The sequence below is a fragment of the Mauremys mutica genome, chromosome 1, assembly GCF_020497125.1.
Source record: "Mauremys mutica isolate MM-2020 ecotype Southern chromosome 1, ASM2049712v1, whole genome shotgun sequence".
In the NCBI taxonomy this organism is placed as follows: domain Eukaryota; kingdom Metazoa; phylum Chordata; order Testudines; family Geoemydidae; genus Mauremys; species Mauremys mutica.
In genome coordinates, this window is record NC_059072.1 from 126,559,346 (window position 1) to 126,581,372 (window position 22,027).

General features: G+C 40.9%; 1 protein-coding gene across 5 annotated transcripts in view; it reads left to right on the forward strand.

The window, feature by feature from the left end:
* Positions 1-2,150: 2,150 nt before the first annotated feature.
* Positions 2,151-22,027, forward strand: part of PRR5 (proline rich 5) — a 144,955-nt gene continuing 125,078 nt past the window's right edge. For 2 of the 5 annotated variants that reach the window (XM_044994941.1, XM_044994950.1), the window contains exon 1: positions 2,486-2,706. The gene's annotated coding sequence lies outside the window, so the exon portion shown is untranslated. Of the gene's footprint in view, positions 2,263-2,475; positions 2,707-22,027 lie in introns of those variants that run through there. The other 3 variants (XM_044994959.1, XM_044994977.1, XM_044994968.1) reach the window with 3 other exon arrangements.

The following is a 22,027-nucleotide window of genomic DNA, read 5'->3' on the forward strand; positions in this document are numbered from 1 at the left end:
TTATAGTTAATCTCCTCTCCCCCTTTATATGCAGCTATTCTTTGACTATTGGGTCACTGAGTTAAACCTGAATCAGGTTCGATACTGCAGCCCTCACTCATGCAAAATGCTCATCTAAATCAGTGGGAGTTCTGAGGATATAACATACAAGGATTGTAGCATGAGGTTTGTCATCTGTATTCTATAGTATCTCCTTTTTTCTTTGCTCCTCTGTAAGAGCCAGATAAATGTGTGCTGCTCTCACTGATTAAAAGGGAAGAATTTGGCATTAAAGAGAGGACTCTCTCTCTCTCTGTAATCTTTGCTTTTTTTTGGTTTGTTTATATCTGTTCTTTTGTAGTCACTTTTGTATGATGCTATTACAGAAGTTATTATTAATACATTAATTAAGAAGGCTGGAATCCCAGTCCAATAAGGTACTGATGTCCTTACACTTCCACTGGAATCAATGGGAATTGAGAAGTCAGTGTGCAACACACTGCAGGATCAGCTGAAACAACTATAGTTTACAACAGTGGTTCTCGAGCAGGTTTTAGGGGGGTCCCCAAGCAGGCCAGCATTAGCCTTGCTGTGGCCCAGGGCAGAAAGCTGAAGTCCCACCGCAGGGGGCTGAACCCCAGGTCCCTGAGCCCTGCCACTCAAGGCTGAAGCTGAAGCCTGGGCAATGTAGCTTTGTGGGGGCCCCTGTCGCATGGGGCCCCAGGCAACTGCCCTGCTTGCTAGCCCCTACCGCCAGCCCTGGCTTTTATATGCAGAAAACCAGTTATTGTGGCACAGGTGGGCCGTGGAGTTGCAGCATGTTGCGGGGGCCTCAGAAAGAAAAAGGTTGAGAACCTTTGGTTTACAAGACTGCTGACGTGCCTTTAATTTAGATCAAGGATCGGTAACGTTTGGCATGTGGCCGGTCAGGAAAATCCGTCGGCAGGCCGGGCCAGTTTGTTTACCTGCAGCGTCCACAGGTTCGGCCAATCGCAGCTCCCACTGGCTGCGGTTCACCATTCCAGGCCAATGGGGGGCTGCGGGAAGTGGCAGCCAGCACATCCCTTGGCCCGCGTTGCTTCCCGCAGGCCCCACTGGCCTAGAACAGTGAACCGCAGCCAGGAGGAACTGCGATTGGCCGAACCTGCGGATGCTGCAGGTAAACAAACCATCCCGGCCTGCCAGCGGATTTCCCTGATGGACCGCATGACAAAGGTTGCCGATCCCTGATTTAGAGGCTTGTGATATTCCAATGTGATGTGGTTTAACACACAAAATTACAAATGCTGCAAAAGTTTGACAGCGGGCTTCATGGCACAAGCATTCCTTTTCACAGAACCATTAGAAAAGGTAGGAAACCTAAGTATAATGTACCAAACCTCCCAAATGAGGTACAATTAGAAGTGGCCAAGACTTGCAGTGGATTTGCTTTGCAAAAAGCTTACTTTAGTATAGATCCCTGAAGGATTTCTTTTGAATTTGAGGTTTGATGTATCCAACAACTCAAAGTAAAACCATCAACTATCACTTGGTTTCTCATTAAAATCATGTGAAATCACGATGCATAGCCCTAAATCTGGTTAGGATTGCTCACTACTAAGTCTTAACAAATCTCTATGATCCTGTTCTTGATATTAAATTTCTAGGGAAGTGTAGGTGAGTTTTGCACGACTTTGAGTTTCATAACACAAGTTTTGCATTCATCAGTTGTTTCTCCAATGTGTTGTACATTACTTATAGTTTTTGCATGTGTGAAATTACCACTAAACAACTGATTGCAAAACACATTCAAAACTCTGCAAAAGAACCAAGCCTACCAGACAAATGGTAAATCTACGTGATGAACATGGATTGACTGGTTCACCTGCATTCCTAGCTCCAGCAAGCTTCTGGCTAAACTCATGCCTTTCCTTTAAGAATTTAATATCCGACTTAGTGTCCTTGTGGTATTACCATTTTCCCCCCAGCAGTAACAATTCAACGGTTCAGCAGAGCAGAAAGCAGTCTAATCACCATGTTTGATCTCTCCAATTGTTCTGCAAACTAACTTACAGGCTGAACAAACAAGGTCATCAATGAATAACCAAAAAACAGTAACCACCCCTCTACCAACATGCATCTTTTTGCATGTTACCGTGTTGGGTGTGGAAGGGGGAATCTGGCGAGCCACCCTGAGGTTTCTTTAAATTGGGCCGGGAAGCAGTAGAGCAAAAGGAGCAGCTGATCCGTGCTTCCCACCATTCTTCTCCCGCTCCTCGTGGCGTCCTGGCCAAACTCTTGAGGGTGATGTTTTGCTTTTTATTGCTCGCTCTCTCTCTCTCTCTCTCTCGCTCACTGTCTGCGAAGCGGATGCTGCTTTCCAGTCTGCTCTCGCCACCCCCTACCCCAAGTCCTGGCAGGGCGCCAAGTGCCGGCGCAGCGCGTTGTACATCTCAGCTGCTCCCCTCTGGTGACTGCACCTTCCAGCGCGCGCAGCAGCTGCAGCAGCAGCAGCAGGGGGGAGAGGGGAGGGTGCTGCCATCGCAACCCACCGCCAAATAAATCCAAGGGCTGGGGGGAGAAAAATGGCAGCAGGATGCACTATCTGCCACAGCGCAGGCGGCGTGTGACCGCCATGCAGGCGGCTCCGGGGGACTGACTGGCGCGCTGTTCCCGCCGCCTCCCACCCGCAGCCCCTCTTCCTCCGCACGGACAGCGCGGGCCCCGGCCCGGCTGGCGAGCCACGCGGTGAGTGGAGCCGGGGGGTGGGCGCCTCCGCTCGGGTCTGTGGCGGGCACATTCCCGCAGCGCCTCCCCGCGCGGCTGGGTGGGGGGCCAGGCTCCGCGTGGCTGCGAGTGGCGGGGGAGCGGAGCGGAGCTGAGCTCCCCTCCGCCTGGGCATTGCTCGGGGAGAGCCCAGGCAACTGGGATCCAGAGAGAGGGGACCCCCGCCCCACCACAGCTTCGGCCAAAGGCATCAGGAGCAAGGCAGAGGGGGGCGATGCCTGGAAGGGGCTCGCTCTGCATGGATAGGCGCTGCTGGTAGGTTGTTATTTTGTCCTGTGTGTGACTTGTCGCTATTCTGAGGGGTGAAGTGGAGGGTAGAGAGTTGAAATGGGAATTGCCTGAATGGGCCCGCAGCGGGGTGAGCGATGCCCATTTAGGGCTATTAAAAGCAGACGCCGCTGCATAACTTATTGTAGCTTTATCCCTGCACATGCAGGTCTCATCAACAACATGCACCTTTGAGTGACAACAGCGTCCAGCCCCACCCTAAGCCCAGCAGCTACAGTGGTCCTGTGATTTCTCTTGGTAGGGTTATCCGGAGTTACTGTACATTTCTGATTGGTAACAGGTTCACATGAGGATATGGACACGAGGCGCTCGGCTAGGGGAACTTTGATAAAATGAAATAAAACGATCTAGTTTGAACAAGGAAATGTTTTGGTGCCGTCAACAATGGTCTCTAGGGAGATGTGTTTGATTTTCCAAACCCCAGAGACCCACTGAAGGCAAATACATAAATTGCACCTGTATGTATCCTTTCTCAAGGGATGACTTGTTAAATACTTGGAAATCACCTAATTGTAGCACAGTTAGCAGGACTTTAGACAAGGGGTCTGTTGTTCATTAAGAGAGATTTGGGGTATTGGGAAAAAGTAGTTTTGATCATTTTTTTTCCTGAATCATGTATTTCTCCAGAAAATCAGAAAAAGAAAACACCTTTTTTTCCCCCAAGTGGAAACTACATTGTAGCTGAAATGTAGTGGGAATTCCTAGTCTATTCCAAACTATGCTTAGAAACTAATACATAGTCTAGTGGTTTAATGATGGTGGTGGTATCTCTAATGGGTTTATTGACAATATTTAAGTTTTTGAAATAAACTATGCAATAGAAAATAAAGCAATAGCATTGTGAAACCCTTATAACTTAGCCATTTAATATACATTTTAATCTATTTTAACATTCCCATTTTGGTGGCTTTTTAATAGTAAGTATACTAAGTAAGGAGTTTTAAATTAGAGAGATTTATAAAACCTCTATACATTAACTAACATTGTCTTAGAGATATTCAGCAAGATTTCTGGTTAATATTTCTGTGCATTCTATTATGTATAGTAAAACATAGTTTTAGTGGTTGCTTACCCAATACGTTTCTGTCAATGCTAGGTTGATATTTAGCCCTCATATTTGCTTGCCAACATGTTTTAACATATCATATGAATATAGAATTAATGTATTTGCAGTCACCTTTCACATCAGAGATACATATCTAAAATGTGACTGAGGCTGATACATAAAAACATAGTAGTTTTGTCCCGATAACATTCTTCTTCTAACTGGATTTGACTATAAAATTATCTTCAGTGGGTCAACTCCTGTAATCTTTATCCACATGAGTGAGTTCTATATGCATGAGCACGAATTCACAGGATGGGGTTGTATATTTCCATGTTTGTGTGTGCAGTTATTGCTAATTTTGACAAGTTATTACAAATCTGATAATTTTATGAAGGTTGAGTTGTTTAATACTCTTCAAGACCACATTAGTCTGGTGAATGTCTGTGTTTTAATATCGTGAAATCACCAATAGCAGACAGCCTTGGAAAGGGCAAAAAGTGCATCAAGGAAATGATTTAGCCTTTATGGTGTTCATAATTTCCAGCCAGCGTGCTTTTAAGCATTTCATTTTAAATTACAGGAAACAATCAGTGATTGCATTTACTGGCACAATGTTTAATAATCAAAAGATACAATCTGTAATAGTCTAAAAGTAAAGTGTTGATGCTTCATTTAGGACCAATGGTGAGAGAGAAGATGAAAGGTAAGAAGCCTTTTATCCATTGAGAGAGAGAGGGGGAAAGTCAGTTGATTGATTAGCCATTTTTCTTGACATTGGAATTATTTGAGTAGTGCAATATAAATCAGCTATCATAGTCAATACGTGTGGATTTTCAGGTATAGTGGGATTAATGTATTATTATAAAGTATACTATAGCCACCGAGTTCATGGAAGGTCTAGTGAGAGTGCTCCTTTTTCATTACTACATCTCTTAGGTAAAGAAAAGCATATCTATAATTTAATTCCAGAACTAAACTGAACAATACACATTATTTTATAGTTTCCCATAGCAATCTATTAATATTTTACTTATTATGAAACATGGATTGATTGGGATGTCATGTTTGTACCACTCACTGCTGAATGGATAACTTGATGCTTAGTCTTCTGTTCTCTCATTAATAATCTAATTATAGGAAGAGGCTGGAAAGAATATTGAATGAAGAGTTGTTCCCAGTGGACTTGCAGAGGAAGTCACTTTAAAGTAGAACAATATTTTAACAATTCTGGCCATAACTTCTTATCCACAATCAAGGCCAGATTTTCAAAGAAGCTCTGCTCCCATTTTAGCACCAAAATAAATGGCCAGATTTTCAAAAGAATTCATCATGTTAGGTTCCGAGCCTTCTCTTTTTTATTTTTAAACATGGACGTAAGTGCCACAGTCCAAGCTCCTCAGTGTAGCACAGAATTTGGCTCCAATTTGTGGGTGCTTTGCTCTTGAAAAACTGCCCCTAAGCTTTTTTGAAAATCTGATCCCACAGTTGTAATCAATTTCCCCCCTTTACTAATATGTATTCTGGAGGATTTTTTTAACAGGAGGTAGAATTGTAGGAGTAAAATATAGCAGCTGTAAAGAAAGCCAGTAAAAGTATTTTAATTTTTTATGTGGAAAGCCAGCAGATTTAATGTTCTATAGCTATATGATAAACGCTTATGAAAAAATATTGGAATTGTAATAGAAAATGTAAGTAGCGCTTAATCGCTGGAAAAAAAAATAGATAATGAGAAAAATAGCTTTTTCCTGCTTTAACTATACATTTGAGGGAATGTTGTAAAGGATAATAATTGGAAAAAAATAGATTGATCCAGATCCTGAAACAATGTCAATTTAGACCAACAAAGGTTCTGGCCTAGTTTGAGTTTTCTTTGCTTTAGAGCAGTGGTTTTCAACCTTTTTTCATTTGGGGACTCTAAAAAGTTTCAAATGGAGGTGCAGATCCCTTTGGAAATCTTAGACATAGTCTGTAGACCCCAGGGGTCTGCGGACCCCAAGTTGAAAACCACTGCTTTATTAGTGGTTTATTAGGCAAACTGATGCTCTAAACTAGCAAAACAAAAAAAAGGTGTGGCATCTCTGAAGAACAAAACTGAGTTATTTTCACTACATAATGGGAAAGCTTTAGAAATTATGGAACAGATTCTGATCTCACTTCTCCCCCTGTAAATCACAATGAGGTCTACTGTGAAATTACTCTACATTTATACTAAGGTAAGTGAGTTCAGAACCTAGCCCTTCGTATGGAGAACTAGCATAGTTACATTAGAAGTAAAGCCAGTGGGTCCTATTTTGATCTCACTGAAACCAGTTTTAAACTGATTTAACACCATTATTATCTTCAGGCCAGTTTCTTCTGGTTTACACCCATGTAAGTAAGATCAGGAATTATTTTAAAAGTTCTGGTCACAATGGCTCTTTATTTTAAAGGTTGCATTAATGTTTGCTGAATGACGAGAAATGGTAATTATCTGCCTACATCTGTGATCCAGTAATTAATCAGAACTCATTGACGCTATGCACAACGAACAGAAATGAAAATTGCTTACTGCATGTCCGGAAGTATGTCCTCTGTGGGGTGTTTGCTTTTTCTATGACTTGTTTGTGGCATGAAGATTAATTAGCTAATTCTCTTTGAAAATGAAAAATGTAATATTAGGGTAACTATAATTCAGAATTATTAGTTTTTATTAAGGGAAACTGGTTGTGTATTCACTAGTTTGAAGATCATAATTTAACATTCAGGCTACAAATGATTGTTAAAGGATGTTTAAATTTTGTATTGAAGTGTGTGCAGAATGGCTGGTTGATGTGCTCCACAGAATCAGACCATTAATAAGGACCAGCTTGTTTCTAAACCATCTGGTGCTTTTGGAATTTGTGTGTATGGCATGGGGGTAGAATGGAGTTGAAAGGGGGAATTGTGGTGTAAGGTAAGATTCTGTCATTGTTCCTTTAAACCATTATGCAAACATATTTGCATTTAGAGTTTCCAGGCAAGCCAAAATGTAGGATTAGTATTGAATGCTAAATGAAATCTGACAGCTAAATCAGAACATGCCACATAATGATCTTGGGATTTCCTTACTAGAATAATCTTTCTGAAAATTTTTGCTCAGAATGAATATAGTCCTGGTTAAAAGATAGTTCAAAACAATGGCAGGTGGAAATTTTATTCTGTTTAAAATCTTTCTCCACTTCAAAGGTGTTTACACCTTTGTTACCTTTCCTGTCTGAAAAATGGGGGTAATGATACTGACCTCTGTGGCAAAGCACTTTGAGATCTACTGATGAAAAGCAACATATATGTGCTGTATTGTTTGTTTGTTTATTTATTTATTTCCTTGTGATTGCTGGAAGATTCACACAGGTTGTAGAAATGAAGACCCATCTTTGCTCATCAGTCAGTCATATAGTGGAGACAGCCACAATGCACTCCTTTGTCTTGATCAGGCTGAAACTCAATCTGCCTGAGAGACTGAAGGATGATTTGAAGTTTATTTTGATCAGCGAGATACATCACTACATAAAATCTCTTACTCTGTATGCGTACACAAATGAAGCAGCAAATTTTTATGGGAAACTTGGTGGTGTATCTCCTAGATAAGAATAATGTTTCTTTGCAATCTTGCCACCATCATGCAAAAACCAAGGTGGTGACACTGTAAAGGGTCCGTTTTGCTCTTTCCTGTTCAGAACTTCAGTCTGCGGATATTTCCATTGAGAAACAACATAGAGAGACCTGAAGTGAACTTAAGGATAGTAATAAAGGCACAAAAATAACATTTGAGGAAAATTAACACACATATTTAATGTGAGGGAATACCTTGGGAAATAATAGTACTGAAAGAGTCCTAAGGGTTATAACGGAGAACAAATTAGACATGAGTTTGCAATACAATACGGTGGCAAAACAGGCCAATGCAATTTTCCATCACATCATTTTTATGAACCAGGGGGACAACAGGCTCTACGGGTTTTGAGTGGATGCATTTGGGATGCCATATTAAATTCAGAGCACCTGAAGATACTAGCAAATCAAAGGCATTTGAAAAAAGATCAATAACACTGGTTAGGAAACTGAGGGGACTGATTTATGAGGAAAGATTAAAAAATGAATCTGTATAGATTGACTAAGGTGATTGAGCTGAGGCAGGGACTTAACAGTTTACAGTTTTGGATATAGATACTAAAAATAGAGATACATTATTTAGCATTGTATAAGGGGGGTATAATTAAGATTAATGGGCTAAAAGAGAAAATTTAACTTGAATGTCAGAAAAGCTTCCAGACATAGTAGTTATTCAGCTGTGGAATAGTCTTCTGAGGGAAGTGGTGGTAACCTCATTGCTTGGGATATTTAAAAGTAAACGGCATAGAACTCCGGAAAATATACTGTAGGTAATAATAGAATCCAATGTAATGACACTCCTGGGTAGGTCATCTTTGGGGACTGAGCTGGAGACTCTGTATCTAAAAGCATAAGCCTCTACTGCTTGAGCTAAATGACCAGATTCACTAGCTTAGAGGGAGTGGCAGACTCAAACATCAATAGGTGGCCTAATCAGAGACAGGGTGTCATGATGGGTTAGTGTGGGCAACACTTGCAGAAGGTTGGAGATGGAGGGGATGAACAAATAGATACAGAAAATATCTAACTCCTAAGGTCCTATGTCTCAACAAATGTATGTTTGCTTATATAGCTGGCAATTGAAATGGGTGTCATTACTCCATATAGCAAATATTGCCTCATCATGTGTCCCCATTTGGTTTTCTTTGGTGCGGGGAGGAAAGGGGAGGAGAAGATGCTATATAATGAGTGGTTATTGCAGGTCAGGATTGAGATACACAATGATTCTATTATATCCTTTGCCCCAAGTAGAATTCTATCACCTGAAGAAAATCTAGAAAGTCACTGTTTCTTGAGCTTTTTACTCCTTCAAGTTCCAGCCAGTAATGGCAAAAGGAGCTGAGTGATACTGTTGGATGATACCTTTTCCTTTGTTGATTCCTTTATAAATTAATCTTTGTACACTTGCTGAAACTTGAGAAGCAACTTTGATAGATTCAGAGATTCCAAGGCCAGAAGGGCCCACTATGATCATCTAGTCTGATTTCCTGTATAACACAGGCCACCGAACTTTCCCAAAATAATTCCTGGAGCAGATATTTTGGAAGAACATCCAATCTTGATTTAAAAATTGTCAGTGACAGAGAATCCTCCATGACCTTTGCAACTGTTCCAGTGGTTCATTACTTTCACCGTTAAAAATGTACACTGTATTTCCCATCTGAATTTCAACCTCCAGCCATTGGATCGCATTATACCGTCTATGCTAGATCGAAGAGGCCATTATTAAGTATTTGTTCCCCATATAAATAGACTGTTCAGACACCTCCCGAGTTTTACGGAACCAGATGTTTCAAAATGTCAGTTAAGAATCCAAAGGTTGGATCTAGTCTTTTTGAGCTTTGTCTGTATGGATCAAAATTGGCTTTACATTATGCTTCTCAAATAAATTCTCTAATTTATATAATCCCACTCTGAGTCAGTTTTCCACTGCACAACTTGTCTTTTTTATTATTATCAAATAATTACCCTGGGTAGACATTCTCTTAAGTGTTTGTTTGTATTTGACTTTGTTTTATATTAGATTTTGCTGTATCTCTTTTTTGCATGCCTTACTGTGGGATTTGTTGATTCTGCTCCAGGGTAATTTTATGACCACTAATATTGTGTATAGCTATGCATGCAAGATAACAAGCTTGGGGTAATTGGAGTGTATTATTTCAGCGTGTAAAATGATTGTCATGCGGTCAGGAAGAAAATTTTCCATTCTTTGTACAGCATTGCATAACTTGTTGGGTGCATTGTGGGTTTCTTTAAATTTCTTTGAAGCATCAGAACTAGCCCCAGCCAGAGACAGGATACCAGACTTATATTGGTCTATATAGCAAATTGTATATTCCTGTGTCTTACGCTATTTTAGCGGCAATTTTTTTGGCATTGGTAATATGCTGTTATCTGTCTTGACTACTGTCTACTTTTATTGAGTCAAGTGGATTCAGCTTCCTTTCTTGGGAGTAGTCAACAGCAGCCTTTAGGGGATGTGGAATTGATATCACCTTGGTACGACTTACTCTCCCTCATATGTTGAAGTTAAGTGGCTCTCATTTTGCTAGGTCTTGTGAAGATTTCTGGTACTCATGAGTTCTAATCCCATCTCTCTAATGGATTTACTATGGGACATGAGATTCTGATACCCTTAGTCACGTTGGGTAGCACTTTACTTCACAAGGGATCTCTTGGACTTCAGTGCAGTCAACTGAGAAGTAATATACTATTCAATATGAGTAAGAATATCAGAATCTGGCCCTTAAGATATCTGAATCTGGCCCTTCAGTTGGTCCAATAAAAGATATTATGTCACTCACCTTGTCTCTTTTATATCCTGGGGCCAGCATGGATAGAACACTGCATGCAATTTTCCTACCCCTCAGGAGTGCTTTAGGATTAATCAGTGAATATTTGCACAGCACTTTAATAATGTAAAGAGCTAAGTGTTTGTCTCTTTCCATGCCATAATTACTCCTTCCCCTGTCCCTTTTGTAACATTCTGTTTGCATTAGTATCTGATACTTTCCCCTTATATAATTAAACAGACAATGCATGTAGAGTGGATTCCTTCTTTGCTGATTATTTATTCTGGATCTCAGGGCTCTTAGCTGAGGAAAACATATACTGGTCTTTAGGAATGGAAGGGGAAATCATCCAATTTAGAGAGAGGCCATATTATAACATCTGAATAAATTGCACACCAATGCTGCTCTTCTACAAAAACAGATCTCATTTCCCATGAACATTTGAAATTCTAAAGAATCTAAGCAGACAGGGTGTACCTTTCATCTGTCTGCTTAGGTTATGATGAGATGCTTATTCTCACACACATTTTCGTAACTCTCTCATCCCAGTGACTGGCTGGTGAATGCTTAAGCGTAAGTATTCCCCTACTGTGGTCTAGCTTGATTGTTTTGGGTTGTTTTTTTAATAGTTTATCTAGTTAAAGGAGTATCAAATTTTACAGTGATAAGACGAAAATCACTAGTATGCACACTGCTCTCCCTTTGCTGCATATTCTTGTGAGGGATTTGGAAGGTTCCATGGCCTGAGTTATGCAGAAGGTCTGACTAGAAGATCATAATGTCCTTAAAATATATGAATCTATGAAATCATGAACAATTATATAGGTCTGCTAACGTTACTGATAATTGCCTTGTTGAGCCTGGACTGCAAGGTGTATGGCGCATTCTGTATCCAGTCACTGGAGGCTACTGTCTGGATTATGATTTTCTTATTTAGAGTCACAGTTTCAGGTGTGGAAACAGAGATGCTTGAGCCCAGGCCTTCTTCTCATCACTCCACACTTGTTAGTCTTCAGTTTTGCATTACAGATATGCTTTTATTATAGAGAGAGAATGTGATTCCATTGAGATTTGTTTTCATTAGTCAGTATTAGCATGTCCTTTTTAAAGGACAATAGAAGAACCCTGTAAGCATTTTGCATTTGCATGCTCTTGACCAAATTCTGTGCTGCCTAGCACCCTATACAAGCCTATTGACTTCAGTGGAATTTTATAAAATCGAAATTAGTGCAGAACATGCTTTGTGGCTAGAGGTTGCCTATGCTGTGCTGGTGCAGTTGGCGGGAAGAATGAGGAGGGCATCTGCTACTCTCCTGATTCATTCACTAGCAACTCCAGAGGGACATTTCTGGGCCCCAGCCAGCTAGTGTGGATGCTGCCATCACCAGTATATGCTGAATGGGACACACACTGTTCCTTTCCATAACAGTGGTGAAATTCACCCCATTGCATGTCTGGAGTATTCTGCCCAGTCTTTCAGGATCCCCAGAGCAGTGGACACATCTAGTAGAGATCCTGCTGTACCTCACTGCACTTACCAGGGAAGGATTTGGCCCATAGGACACCAAAAGGAAATGACACGTTTTAAATCTGGTAAGCTGAGACTGGGGTTAATACTCGTTTTCACTGCTCAGCAGTGCGCAGACAGAAGGGGGCTGCTTGATCTAGTGTGCTAATACAGCCTTCCATCCTGGATTGTCTATGCAAATTCACACTTAGATAGCAAGGAGCTATGAGCTAATATGGTTGTAGTTTAGGGTTTTTTTGTTGTGTGTGTGTGTTGGGGGTGTGTGTGGACATTTGTCCATATAAAACCACCATAGAGCTGGCAGCCAGTGTTCCACAAAAAAATCCTACATTGGAACTATAGGGGTGTCGTGCATTGGGAGAACCAAGGTTCACTTGTAGAGTTTAGTATGTGCAGGGTGTATCTTTGGTATGTATGTGTATTTTTAAGCAGTGTGGCTTAGTGGGCTGAGACTCAAGAGACCTCGGTTCTATTCTGGCTCTGACACTGGCTTGCTGGGTGACCTTGGGCAAGTCACGTCACCTCTCTGTGCCTCAGTTATTCCATTTGTGAAATGGGGATAATGATACTGACCTCCTGTATAAACATCTTTAAAATCTACTGATGACAAGCACCATGTAAGAGCTAGCTATTGTATGTGGGGTGCTGCCACTAGCTCTAACTATTGTTACCTTGTTCCTGGACACCAAAATCACATGCCCACATGTAAGTAAATGATTCACAGACTTTAAGGTCAGAAGGGGCCATCATGATCATCTAGTCTGACACACCTTTAGTTTAGGCTTGATGTTTAACTACATCATATCTGCCAAGCTGTGTTTTGGACATTCTCCTGTCTGCCTCTATGAATAGGGCAGTAATGCAGTGAATGTTGTTAACCTGGCAGAGTGAAGAACAGGAAATACAATGGAATTAGTGTATTTTGGAGAAAATGATGACATGTCAGGAGATACTGTATGCTGTTCTGAAAGCAAGGTGAAAGCATGATGTGACTGGGCAATTGTCATGCTTTAAAAAGTCTAGGACAACTTTTTAAGAAAGAGACAATTGCTTGGTTGAGCTTTAACAAGCAGCCCTGTGTTTTCTTGATTCTGTAACAAAGCCTATATTTTTCTTCTTTGAAAATATAGTAAAAAGCCTTAGGCATAGTAGTGACAGGTTCCTCAGAGAGACTTTAGAACAGCAGTCAGTTTAATTTTTCAGTTATTTCCCTTGCTTATGAACAAGAATCCATTTATAGTCCTGAGGGTGTTGGTGTGCAGCCTCTCTGAATTGTTGATTTGGCTCTGCATTGCTAATGATGCTGGAGATGCGTGTAGTTTAATTCCGAAGCTGCTAAGAAAGATTTTAATGGACTGGGGGACACAAGTGCTGTGTTGTATGGGTGCTGAGAAAGCACTGGAGTTGGGGTAATCTGAATATATGCTGTGCAGTATTAGATTCTCACTCTGTAGAGTACTACCTTTGTGTTTAGAATATCTACATGCATTATTCAGTTTTATATTGTTTTGTTCTGGGATCTTAAGCAGAACTGTGTGCTCTTTTTTTTGGTTGCTTATGTTGGAAATTCTACACCAGGGGTTCTGCAACTGGGGGTCGGGACCCCTCAGGCGGTTGCGAGGTTATTACATGGGGGGGTCGTGAGCTGTCACCCTCCATCCCAAACCCTGGTTTGCCTCCAGCATTTATAATGGTGTTAAATATATAAACAAGTGTTTTTAATGGATAAGGGGGGTCGCACTCAGAGCTTGCTGTGTGAAAGGGGTCACCAGTACAAAAGTCTGAGAACCCCTGTTCTACTACTTGGTGCTGGTGTTGATGCCACAAGCACTGGTTGCTGCTGATGATCTGTGTTTTATTTCCTAGTAATTCACTTCTTTCCATTCCAGCATTGTAGATGACTTTAGTAAGGTTTTGTCCTTTTTGGCTATGCTTATCTGTTGTCAACTTTATGGAGGTGCGATGGCGAAGCAATATAAATGATAACACCATGTGAATTATGATGCCAGGTCAGCCTTGCGTGTTTTGTTAGGGATTGTCTTCAATAGATTTTTGTGCTTCAGATTTATTTATTTAACAAGTTTGTAAAGGCTAATCTGGACACTGCTCACCCGTTTGATCCAGTTTTGACCTTTATCCTATGCTAATCCTCGGGGTTAAAAATTATTATTTTTAGCTTAGAGGAAACATGTGGATAGTGTCCACACTAGTATTTACAAACATATGACCTAGAGCTGGTTGGGAACCAGATTTTTCATTTCACAGGTAATTCTGTGACTCCAAAAAAATTTCCATTCTGAAACGGGGGTGGGGGCGGAGGAGTTAAAATTTCCTGCAAAAAGCTATTCCGAAATCAATTAGCTTTTGGTCAGTTGAAACATTTCATTCCGATTTCAACTATTTTAAACTTAAAACCAAAAAAAATATACAAACCAATGAATTTCATTTTGAAAAGTTGTTTTGAAACAAAAAATAAAACCGTTCCATTTTGACATTATGGAAATCCTTTGTTTTGTTTTTTTCTGAATAAACTTTTGTCAAAATTGAGAAGTCTTGAAATGTTTTGGCTTAGATGAAAACAGCACTTTTTGTCAAAAAACTATTTTGATGAAAAATTTTCTGACTAGCTCCAGTAATAACTACACTGAGTTAATTGGCAGTCAGTTAATACAAGGTACAAAAGTCTAGTGAAGACGAAAAGAGAGACAGAGGGGGTGAGGTAATATATTTTATTGGACCAACTTCTGTTGGTGGAAGTTACAAGCTTTCAAGCTACAGACCTCTTGTTTGGTGAAGACAAGTTTTAAGTCCCTGGCAGTTGGGGCAATGACCCTAGGCTCTGGGAAGGAAAGGTACAACATACATTGCATTTTATAACCTCCTAGAAACCAGCTTGGATTGCTAGCTTTAGATATTGATCTCATTAAGATACCTGTAATCATGTTGGTACCTTAGAAGACGGTCAGTAAGAGACAGAGAATGCTAATTTGTTTAATGCACGCTTAGCTGCTATTTAGATTATAGCTCTGTAAGGCAGGGTCAGTCTTTAATCTATTTTTGTACAACAGCTAGTACAGTTAGGCCTGGATCCCTCATTGGGAAATGTAATGATACTGTTAATCAAATAAGAAATAATAATATTACACCTCTACCCCGATATAACGCGACCTGATATAATACGAATTGAGATATAACACGGTAAAGCAATGCTCTGGGGGGCTGGGGCTGTGCGCTCCGGCGGATCAAAGCAAGTTCGATATAATGCGGTTTCACCTATAACGCGGTAAGATTTTTGGCTCCCGAGGACAGTGTTATATCAGAGTAGAGGTGTATTTGTTTGGCTTTCTTTTGGATGATCAAATACAGCTGCTGTCTGCGGCCCATGGATCGTATAATGACTGCAGTAATATGTAGAGTGAACCGTCAGTGGGCTTGATTCATCACTACATTTCTTCTGTTTAACACCAATGTAGTTCCACTAAAATGGTGTAAAACTGAAGTAATGTAGCAATGAATCAGCCCAATTAAGTCCTACTGCCAGATAGAGGGCAAAACCCAAATTTAGCATCTTTGGGCAATCACGTAGCAGACCCAACTCTAATCCTTCCAATTAACTGAATCAAGAGTTCCCAGTAACCTTGTCACCCTACATTTTTTTTTCTTGTTTTGGTTTGGTTGTGGATCTTCATTGCTAATTCCGGAGATGGGTCTTTTCCATTTCAATTTTGCTTGAAAAATTACAAAAAAGAAATAAATGATTGGAAAACAAAAGCTGAAGGTCTAGGTGAAAACATGACAAGTTAATTTAATTGATACATTATTGCTCTGTTTTGCTTTCTTCTACATTCAATTCAATCTCCTCTGCCACAAAAACAAACAAAGTGGAGGAGTGTACAGTATTCTATGAATGATAGCAACACAACAGAAGCAATTTTTGGTAATAATGAGTATTATGAAATTCGTGCTCATTTTGTGACATGAGTACCAAACTGAATAATCATCCCCTGTTCCGTTGCTTGGATGTCATCCTGCTCCCATTGAAATGAAGGGTCAAAAATGGAAAAATCCCATTGGATCCAACACACTTTTTGTGAAACTGACTTGCTGCAAAGAAGTACAAAACATGCAAGTGGGGATTTATTTTAAGACAGTATTTATAGGTATGTCTTCAAAATTGCCCATTTCTAGATGCTGAGAATATGTGAAAGAAAAAACGGGGAGTGGGAGGGAGCAGAGCTCTGGTGTTAATTTCAATGACTCATCCATCAGAAATCTTTTCTGTCCAAACATCGAGGGTGTGCTCCATCCATTTACTTTGAAGAGCCAGTCTGGCTAATACATTCTTGGGGAAATAGCATTCTTCTTGTTAGCTAGGGATACTGGATTCTGGAGATAAGAGTGCCTAACTCAAGGGAGAGGATTTCTTATTCGGGAAGAAGTAAGTTGGCCTTTTCACTGCATTCAAAATGCATGTCTCCAGTGTGCTTGCTTGCTGGCTGACTGCTGCAGCATCTGATTTACTATGCTCTCATGGCTCCTTGGCTGTTCTCTCTATTGTCAGATTTAATGATGTGTGTTTTGTGAACACATCTCATATTTTACCAGAGGACTCAGCAGTTCTCTTTAATCCACCAAATCTGCTCATTTCAGGTCAGATTTTCCCAGGAAGAAAGTCAAATTAAGTAAAAATGGGGAACAGATTTGTATAATCAATATTTGCTGCAATTTTTAGACTTTAAAGGTGACCCACAAAGGAAATTAAATGGGCTTGTGTCCCACTATTCTTTTTTCTTGTGATGTACAGTGAAGACCTGAAAAAATTAGTTTTCTTTTTTTCTGTTTGTTTTTTTACATGTGAAATGCAGGTCCTGTCTAGGATGTAAGATTCTATAACTATGTTAGCCAGCGGGAGCTACAGTGTAAGCAAGACTCATGAGTTGTCAGCCTTTTTAAACAGTGCTTTTGCTAAGCTTTCTGTTTTTCATACTGTTGGCCAAATTCTATGCCACCTTGTACTCCATGTGACCCTACTAATGTCAGTGGAGTTGCTTATCTGCTCAGAATGGTGCCAAAAATTATTCTGGCCTTATCTTTGCTGCAACTGTCATCAGTTTTAACCCTGCTGTTGTTTTGGGTTTTTTTTGTTTTTTTTGGCTTGCTAGTATTTTGCATCTGTCGATTTATTTAATTCAAAGACTAATTAACATTTTGGAGAAGGCATCTTTGTTAAAGATTCACAACCCCGCCTTTTAGTTAAGGCATGAGAGCTACCAGAATTCATCCAATTGATTCTCCGGGAAAACCAAGATAAGAGCTGACATTCCTGATATTTTGATGGTTAAAAAAATAGGCAGAAAGAACAAACTATAATAGCTTAATTAGTTAAATAAATAACCCATCTTTCAGATTTTTTTTTATATATTATAAGATGCAAACATGGTTTTTTACAGCCATTTGTGAGTCACCTTCAAAGGATGATGAAGAGTGAATGGTGAAAATGCTGCATTTGGTTTGCATGGGAATTGAATAGTAACAAATAATAATACCAGGGATGATGATTTCTATGCCAAAGACCCCTTTGTTTTACATATAGGAGGTATTAATCTGGTTATGTGCATTGGGAGTTTCCAGTTGATATTTCACGTTTCAGTTTTGACCATATAAAGCCCCAAGTGTCTTAAGACCTACCTTCCTGACAGACTGCTTCTTTCATACTAACATAATCAGAAACTCAAGCTATATCTAATATGGCTCCCATTTCCATAGTATATGAAGGTCTCACAATCTGTAATGTATTTATCCTCACAACACCCCTGATAAAGCATTGTTATTCCCATTTTACAGATAGGGAAGTGAGGCACAGAGTGGCTAGGTGACTTGCCAAAGGTCACACAGGAAGCTTGTAGCAGAGCAGAGACTTGGACCCAGGTCTTCCAAGTAGGAGGCTAGTGTCCTAACCACTGGTCTGTCCTCCTTGGAAACCTTACTGCTGTATACAAGAAGGGACTGTTGGCTAGGCAGTGGCATTGGAACAATTTTTATAGTGGAGGTGCTGAAAGCCATTGAACAAAACTATAAACCCTATATGATGAAAACCACTTCAAGCCAGGCGGTGCTGCTGCACCCCCAGCACCCTTAGTTCCAGCACCCTTGTGGCTAGGTGTTTTTTGTGAGGGCCTCAAAACTTCAGAATTCTTTGCCACCTTGTTCTGAAATAACTGTAATCTGATGACTTGAGGACCTCTGGGGCATGCTATTAAGCCATTTCCCCCACAAACATTTGAAAATGGGGGGAAATCGGAAGGTAGGAAAGGGTTAATTTGAGCTTTTGGGTTGTCTAGTTTGCAACAACATTACTGCTATGCTTTAGTTATATTTGGGTGTTAATTTTGTTTTATTATTAAGTTATATACCTGCAGCATACGAAGAGATGCTTTTGTTTTAGTGTGGGTATAGACATCTTTTTGTTTTTGATGGGGTCCTGGTCCTTGACTGAGGCTCCTAGGCACTACCATAACACAAATAAGAAATAATAATATAATTGAAATCTAAATACATATGAGTAAAGGGTAAGAGTTGATTCTTACTCAGGATAAATAATTATGCAGTCTATTAACAGGTTTTAGGGTTATTTTTCTAATTGCCTTTGCATGTTAAGAATTGGCCACATTCCAGAGTTGCTATGAAAGTACTGCCAGATATTAGTAGTGTTCTCTAGCTGAGTGCAATTCAGCATTGATATAGTGATAACATTTGTAAAGGTTAACAATACTGTTTGAAGATAAGCTCACACTCAGCTGTGCCGTCGCATGTGTGATTTTGGTTCTTTTCCTGTCTCGATTTTTACTCACTGAAGATAAGCATTGCCAAACCTGGCCATGGTTCATGATCTCACTTCTGTTTCACCAAATTCCATTTCCTTACACAAGTGGAATAACTTATGGTCCAATGTGGATAACTTTGGCATTGTTAAAACTTGGACTTGGCCCTCTTTTTATAAGCAATATTACCCAGATAGTTTTATATCTATTACACATACCAGAGACAAACACCACCACTACTAGGCAAACTGCTCATTGGATGTACAAGCAAATGCTAACTGATGTTATCCACCAAGATAGATTTGACCTGCTCCATTAGGGGCCTTCACATTAAATTCCCTTTCTCTATTGATATTGCCTTGTGGTGGGGCGATGAGTCACCAGTGCGGCGCCTCCTGCTGGTTGTCCAGGAATTAGCTCTTTTCCAGGCCGGAGCGCCCTCTGCCGGCTGATGTCTCGCCTGCCACTGGTCCCGTGTCCTTCCCAGACCCCAGTGCCCTTTTCCCAAGAGTTCTGTCCACTGCAGTACCCCCTCACTCTGGGTCTCACCATCCAGGGGACCCCCACCCTCTATCCCCACCTTGCCTCAGTGGCTACTGTCAGTCATTGTCTTGCCCCCGCTCCCTGGGGCAGACTGCAGTCTGTAAACCACTCATCATCGGCAAGGGGGGTTGGACCAGCTGCCTCTGCCTATCTCTGGGCTGCCTCTCTGCAGCCGCAGCACCCTTTGTGGGCCCTTAACTCGGCCTGCAGCCTGGGGCTTTGCTAGGCTAGAGCTCCCCAGCTCCCTCTGCCCTTCTCCAACACTGCTCTGCCCTAGGTGCCCTCCTCAGCTTCCCAGGCAGCCAGGTCCTGCTCTCTCTGAGAAGCTAGAGAGAGTGTCTGTCTCTGGCCCTCAGCCCTCTTATAGGGCCAGCCTGGCCTGATCAGGGCGTGGCCTCACCTGTGGCTGCTTCCCCAATCAGCCTCTCTTTTCCCCCCTGCAGTCCTCTCCAGGGTTGTTTTAACCCCTTTGGGCCGGAGCGGGGTGACCAACCTGCTACATGCTCACATACTAATTTATTATTCAGAGCTTTTAGTTTTTAGCCCCAGAACTTCAATTTCATATGTATTTAAGACCAGATCCCCAAGGTTGTGTTCTGTAACTGGATACTATATTATATTGCTTATAGATATCTTGTTCACTGGATCTTCACTTTTTCATTAGCTTTCATTGATGATTGAAGGTGATTCCAAAGATATGGATACACTTTTGTTGGGATGGCAGTTCTGTCTAATTCCTGCCATCAGGATTTAATTTACCCCTTTCATCTGTGCAGAACTGCATTCTTGTTCTTCTTGCTCACAAAAGCATTTTCCCCAGAAACTCAGTGCAAAATATGCTGAGGGTGTATCGTTGGCTAATTTAAAGTCAGTGGACTTGCTCCCATTTATACCAGCTCCGAATTTGGCTCTCTATTTGCAGTACCTTCATAGCTCTTTTTCAGCTACTTGGAAAAGAATAATTTTGTATCTTCTGTTAAAGAAAACACTGAGGATATAATTAATCTTTTTGATTATCAGAACTTGAGGATGAGTGCCACCTTTGGTTTTGTTAAGTCTGTAGTTAATTTCATATAATTATTGTTAGTGTTTCACTGTATTCCTTCCCTCTTACAAAATTTCTTACGTGCTTACCTGACTCTACCTTCTTTTTTTCCCCCAAGAAGAATTCTTCAGTAATTCCAAAGATCATCTGAGCAGCATGTCCAACTTTTAATGTAATCTAATTTTGACCGTTTTCCCCTTCGTTTTAGTATTGGGCTCTGTTTTGAATATCACTAGTGCCCTACCAAATTCACGGTCGTGAAAAACGTGTCATGGACAATGAGATTTCACTGGGGAGACCAGCGTTTCACAGGAGAGCGACAGCTGCTGGCCAGGTGCTGACCCCTTAAAGCAGTGACCTGCCAGCAGCAGCGTAGAAGTAAGGGTGGCAATAGCATACCATACCATGCCTTACTTCTGCGCTGCTGGCGGTGGTGGCTCTGCCTTCAGAGCTGGGCTCCTGGCCATCAGCTGCCACTCTCGAGCTGCCCAGTTCTGAATGCAGCACTGCAGCAGTACAGAAGTAAGGGTGGTAATACAGCGACCCTCCTACAATAACCTTGAGACCCCCCCCACAATGCCCTTTTGGGTCAGGACCCTTACAATTATGACACTGAAATTTCAGATTTAAATATCTGAAATAATGAAATTTATGATTTAAAAAAATCTTATGACTGTGAATTTGGTAAATATCATACAAAGTGTTTGTAATAGTCTTGGAGCTGATTTGGGCAATGTTTCTTTTTTGACCTATTAGAACTGGTTGATAAACCTCTCTTTTTTTTTTTCCTGTGAAGATTTTGAATGAAAATGTTTCATTCAAAAATTTTTGTTCATTTTATTTTTTTCATGGAAATGTTAAAACAAACATTGTCATTTCAATTCAATCTATAATGTTCATTTTGATTCAATTCCAATAATTTTGGTGTAGTCAGTTTTTAAAAACAGAAATGAAACAAAGATGCAATTCAAAATTAAACAAAATTTGTTTAATTTCTTTTTGAAATTTCCCATTGCGAAATTGAAAAATTGTTAGGTCCCTCCGGAATCAGAACTTGCACCAGTTTAATGTAAATCCGTTGTTAAACTAATTTAGACAAACAGGTGAAAACTTGCTGTGTAGATATTCTTATTTTCATTTGAGTGGTTGATTTTGGTTTAGCTTAAACCAGCGATTCTCAAACTGTGGATTGGGACCCCAGAGTGGGTTGTGACCCTGTTTTAATGGGGTCACCAGGACTGGTTTAGACTTGCTGGGGTCTGGGGCCAAAGCCTGAGGGCTTCATCCCTAGGCAGTGGAGTTCAGGTTACAGGCTCCCTGCCTGGGGCCGAAGCCCTTGGGGTTCAACTCTGTCCCGCCCCCTCCACCTCCTGCGGCTGCAGGGCTTGGGCTTTGGCTTTGGCCTCCCATTCCGGGCAACAGGGCTCAGGTGGGCTCAGACTTCAGTCCTCCCCTTCTTGGGTCATGTAGTAATTTTTGTTGTCAGAAGGCGCTCGTGGTGCAATGAAGTTTGAGAACCCCTGGCTTAAACCTCTTCCCAATCAATGTAAGGTAAACAGGAATAAGAGCCCCAGGAGTGGTTTGCAT